At 45.0% G+C, this 6,167-nt stretch overlaps 1 long non-coding RNA gene across 1 annotated transcript; it reads left to right on the forward strand.

The window, feature by feature from the left end:
- Positions 1-4,324: 4,324 nt before the first annotated feature.
- Positions 4,325-5,401, forward strand: LOC141092436 (uncharacterized). The gene is made up of 5 exons (XR_012232804.1): positions 4,325-4,360; positions 4,439-4,469; positions 4,549-4,618; positions 4,766-4,928; positions 5,310-5,401. It is a non-coding gene; the product is annotated as an uncharacterized lncRNA (long non-coding RNA).
- Positions 5,402-6,167: the final 766 nt, after the last annotated feature.

Genomic DNA, 6,167 nt, shown 5'->3' on the forward strand with positions numbered 1-6,167 from the left:
TCTATTACCGGGTTGTGTCTTTTCAGCCAAGGGAGGCCTAAAACAATAGTTACTGGCATTCCCTCCAAGACATAGCACGATAAAGACCCCTCACTCCCACTCCACTTCACTGTCCCATAATGCCCCTTCTCAACACAACCCACACACTCATGTCGTTCATCTCCTACACTGTCTCATTTACAACCTCTCACACGTACACCATATCACACCACAATACACACTCACTGGCCTCACATCACTATAGGTCCATACATACCTTCACAAAGGATGCATGACACTGTCCCCACAATATAAATCACTTATCACCAGGTTTATTGTTTTATATATTTTATATAGTTTATACACTGATTTTTGTTCTTTTATTGTATATTCTGTAGTCATATCCCTGATGAAAGCTCGAGATGTAGAGCTGAAACGTTGGGTTGTAACACCACCTTTTTCCACAAAAAATAAAATCACAACAAAAAAGACTGTCGTTGCTAAGACTCTATTTTCATGTTATTAGTGTGCCGGGGCTACTCCTATACTTTAGCTTTGTTTTTTTCCCCAGAGCACCTAAGTTGGGGTTTGAGCCTGTCATATCTATTTTATATCGAACTTTTTTTTAGACAGTTGTCTCCCCCTCTAAACCATATCTACTCAATTTTCATGGCCTCCTTCGGTGTCTTCTCCTTCAACGAAGAAGAAAGATCTAGTATCCTTTCTACGGTCAGAGAAACTGACAATTTCCTGAATATCCCCACCCGTGAGGTGAAATCGAGGGATTATGAAAAGGAATTGAAGAAACTTTCATCTTTTGAATTGCATGCGTACACCCTAGCTCAATACACGAAGGCACAGCGGATTCCGAGGGGACTCAGGGTCTCATTACGACCAACCCTCTTCAGCGACAACGAGGAATATTGTCAACTTTTTGAAAATATTCTAAATAAGTGCTCCATAGATTTAATGGTGTTGACCATCAAATTTCTCCAGGAGAATATAAAGAAGGTCAAAGATCAGATTGCTGCTATCGAAAATCAGTTGACTAACACCCTTTCTCCAACAGATCTCGCTAGCCTTAAGGCAAGAGCCAACAAAACTCTGAAAGACTACACCAACGAACTGAAAACACGAAAAAAGAACAAGTTTCTGAGAGACCAGGACGACTATCTCAAAAACCAGGTCTATAGATGGCGGTATACCACACTTCCAGATGGTCCTCCCTACAGAAACCGATATGGTTCATCAGGCTCTTCAGGTTCGGATGGTGGTCAAGGTGGACGGGGCGGCAGAGGAGGACGCGGTGGGAAACCGCCCAAGTCTATTTTCGACCCGCGCAAGAAACCCCCGGCACCCCCAAACACAGTATCAGACGAGGAGGAAGAAAGAACAGACGAGGACCCCCAGATGGACACACGCCCCAATACTCGATCTCAGGTAAGAACAATCTTGTCTTCAACATCTCCACCTACTGCCTCTCACCTGCCGAGATACGACTTCTCCAGAGGGGCCTCTCTTTCTGCCCCACTCCCTCCTTTGATCCGTTCCTCGTACACCAAGAGTTAAACCGTTTTTACCGCTCTTTGAGACTTAAGGTACATTTTAACAAAGATGGCGGAGACATAAAAACCAACCAGGTACCTTCCTCCTCGGGAACCAGCACCCAAGAGACGTTCATTTTCAAAGATCTTGGACTCAAGATCCCGAGCACATATCATCCACCCCGCTTCTATCATCCTGTCGAGACGTATATTTCACTTGTTAATGCTTCTGTGGATAAGTATATAGATGAAATCAAACACGGTAAATACCACCTTAAGCATAACCTTAATAGAGAAGAATCATTAGCACTGAAAAGCCTTAAGAACAACAAGAACATTGTCATAAAGCCTGCTGATAAAGGTGGCTCCATTGTAGTACTTGATAAGAAATACTATCTGTCTGAAATCCAGAGACAACTCTCTGACGTCACGACATACAGACCCATCCCCACGAATCCTATCTACTCCATAGAGAGAAAGATAGACAATTTGATCAACTTCCACTTAAATTTGGGTACAATTGATTCTAAACTGGCGGAGTATTTGCACAAACAAAGTCCCATAACTCCAGTCATTTATATACTCCCCAAAATACATAAAAACTTGGAAAAGCCCCCCGGTAGACCCATAGTGGCATCTACCGACTCTATCCTCTCACCCCTGTCAATAACCTTGGAAAAGATCCTCACTCCACTAGTACCAAAAATTCCATCTTACCTCAAAGACACCGGTGATTTTCTGAACCACGTAAGAACTCTCCATGACATTCCTTCCTCATGTTTGTTAGCCAGCCTAGACGTTAACAGCCTATATACCAGTATAGATCACGATCTTGGTATCGAGGCTGTTAGATGGTTCCTAGATCTACAATCCCCTCTTAGCGAACCCCAGAAATTGTTCTGCACCGATACACTCAAATTGGTCCTCAACAACAACTATTTCCTCTTTGAGGACCAATTCTACCTACTGGAACGGGGGACCGCGATGGGGGCGAATGTAGCCCCCCCCCGTACGCTAACATCTTTATGAGTAAATTTGAGGCTGACTTTGTCTACATGCATCATCTATAGAGAAAGCATGCTCTTACCTGGCTCAGATACATAGATGACATCTTTTGTGTATGGACAGGCGACACCAACAGCCTCACAGACTTTGTACGTGACCTCAACCAGAGTATACCGAACCTAACCTTTACCTTACATTCCAACACACAGTCTGTCAGTTTCCTTGACACCATGATCTCTAAAACTGACTCAGGCACCCTTACAAGTGACCTTTACGTCAAACCTACAGACCGCAATAGTCTACTACACTGGTCTAGCTGCCACCCAAGACAGCTCTACCTAAATCCCAACATGACAGGATTGACCGCATAGTCTCAACACCTGAAATCAGTCAAACGAGACATGACGAGATGACTGAAAAGTTTCAAACAAGAGGATACCCCAAAACTAACGCTGAACAACAAACCAGAACTACCCAACGTGACCGCGACGTAGAGAATAGGGTCAAGTTCATCAACACCTATCACCCGTTCTCTCCTCTAATCAAAAAAGCAGTTCTTGAACACTGGCCCCTACTAGAAAAGGCCTACCCGGGGGTTGAAAACTTCAAAAATCCTCCTCTCATCTGCCACAAGCGGGCTCAGAACCTAAAAAACACTTTGGTTAGAGCTGACGTGGGCTCCAACTTCAAGACACTCAGGCAGAAGACATTTAGCACGGTACGCAACGGAACCTTTCCTTGTTTGGGTTGCGCACAATGCACGAATGTCAGTAAAGGTGACTCATTCACCCATCCGAGGTCCGGCAAACGGTACAAGATCAATGGCTATTTTACCTGCGACTCAAACTTTGTCGTTTACCTAATCAAATGCCCATGCGGCCTAGGATACGTTGGGGAAACTACCCAGCATGTCAAAGACTGCATCTCCAAACATAAATCAACCATCCGGTGTGAGAACACACTTTTACCAATTCCTGCCCATTTTGTGGAAAACAGACATTCTGTAAGTCAACTGAAATTTCAGGTCATTGAACAAATCCCTGTACCCAGACGAGGGGGTAATAGAATCCAAACGCTCAAAGAGCGTGAAGCGTATTGGATATATCACCTAAATACCCTCCACCCACACGGTCTCAATAGAGAATCTGAAATGTATTATTAATCCTTTCTAAATTCCACTACATAGTGAATTGGTATTGTTTTTCATCTGGAGTGTAAAAATCACTATCAAAAGTTCTTTTCCCACACAACGTATTTTGGTTAACAGGAGATATTTCTGACATAAGTGTGTTAAAGTAAACGCCATTTTACTCTATGTATGTAAACCCTGCTCTAATTGCCTTATCTTTGTTTTTAGGCAGGAAAAGGAAGTCTCTTTGAAACCTGATGGGCACAACCAGCACTGAAATCACCACTGTGCATGAATTCAGCACAGTTCCACCGTTAAAATGGCCGCCTGCATGCATGTGACACTTCTTTACACCCCTCCTTAGCCAACTTCACTTCCTGGAAGGTCAAAACATGCTCAGTTCCTATTCCCGTCTCGCACATGCTCAGTACATTCATTCTGACATCTTTGACCTCACCAAGATGGCGACTGCCAACATCACTTCCTGGAAGGTCAAAACATGCTCATTTCCTATCCCCGCCCCGCACAAGCTCAGTACATTCATTCTGACATCTTTGACCTCACCAAGATGGTGACTGCCCTTCCTCCATCCCCGCCCCTCCCCACCCATCCAGGAAGTGCAAGACAGTATATAACACCACTGCACTGAGCCACATGCACTCCCGGCCTCCTCTACACCTGACCACCAGACTTAGGACATAAGGTAATGGTGCCCTACAGTCTTTACAGACTGGGTTTCCTCTCTCCATTTCAGCTTATTGACCTGCTTATTTGTCCTTAGGACGGGAGTCATGTGCTGACCCTACACATCGGTATGTGACCCCTAAAACTTTCTTTTATATTCTTTCTTTCAACATACCTTGCTATTCCTTAACCTATACCTTCTCTCAGTGGTCACTATAGGTACCGCTCCAGCGATACACACCTGAGGTCTCCCTCTCATTTATCCTTCTAGCCGAAGGTAAAATGCATCACGCTCATGCCAGTGACTAAGCACTTGTTATTAGTATTCTGACACAGGTGGGGTACCATTATACAGTACCCCACCTAGGCACACTGTCCTTCCAGGTCTCCAAGTGCTAAGTCTACCTTTTCTCTATACTCACAGGTACTCTACGTGTGCTATTACAACAACCCTACATTCTCTCTCGTGACGTCTGTGACTTCAAATGAGTCCAGACCAGCAGGACTACCCCTGACAGTGATGACCTCGCCCTAGCTGGACTACAAAGGCAAACCTATACCACCTATACACACACCCCAAAACCAAGGTATTTACACCTTATGCCTTAATATTTCCAAGAGCACCCCTTACACACAGCCTCTTTAGATGACCTCACCCTCACTCCCACTCCACTTCACTGTCCCCTAATGCCCCTTCTCAACACAACCCACACACTCATGCCGTTCATCTCCTACACTGTCTCATTTACACCTTCACCCAATTCCTCTGCCCAACCTCTCACACGTACACCGTATCACACCACAATACACACTCACTGGCCTCACATCACTATAGGTCCATACATACCTTCACAAAGGATGCATGACACTGTCCCCACAATATAAATCACTTATCACCAGGTTTATTGTTTTATTTATTTTATATAGTTTTTACACTGATTTTTGTTCTTTTATTGTATATTCTCTAGTCATATCCCTGATGAAAGCTCGAGATGTAGAGCTGAAACGTTGGATTGTAACACCACCTTTTTCCACAAAAAATAAAATCACAACAAAAAAGACTGTCGTTGCTAAGACTCTACTTTCATGTTATTAGTGTGTCGGGGCTACTCCTATACTTTAGCTTTGTTTTTTTCCCCAGAGCACCTAAGTTAGGATTTGAGCCTGTCATATCTATTTTATATATGCCCACAGTACAAACATGCCATCACTACTCCCCGAATACAGCTCCGAATACAACCTAGCTACTCCTACTTGCATAGGTCCGTCTGGAGACTTGGCATGAACTGGGCAGGCTCTCCTAAAATGGCCAGGCTTCCCACAGGAAAAGCATACCCCCCCACCACGACGAGCGGCAGACACCCCCTTTTTTGTATCAACAACACCTGGCTGTCTGGGTTCCTCCATCCGCACTGGTGGGTCCTCCTCCCTAGCGAGGACATCAGGGGGCACTTTTTGTATATGTTTTTCCCTAAGGCGTCTATCCACCCGGATGGCAAGGGACATGGCGGCCTCCAGCGACCTGGGTCGGCGTACTGCACCAGAGTATCCTGCAACTTTGGAGACAAACCCTGCACAAATTGGCTCCTAAGTGCAGGGTCATTCCACTGAGTATTAGTGGCCCATTTCCTAATCTCTGAGCAGTACTCCTCAGCAACCCGGGCTCCCTGTTTACACCTACGGATCCGAGATTCCTCCAGGGCGACGCCATCAGGATCCCCATACAGAAGCGCCAAAGCCGCAAAAGACTCATCCATGGACTCTAGTGATGGAGAATTGTCCGGAAGGTAGAAGGCCCAGGATTGGGGATCCCCTTTAAGAAGGGA

The sequence above is a fragment of the Dendrobates tinctorius genome, unplaced genomic scaffold, assembly GCF_039654945.1.
Source record: "Dendrobates tinctorius isolate UK_male_01 unplaced genomic scaffold, ASM3965494v1 ptg000003l, whole genome shotgun sequence".
Lineage (NCBI taxonomy): Eukaryota > Metazoa > Chordata > Amphibia > Anura > Dendrobatidae > Dendrobates > Dendrobates tinctorius.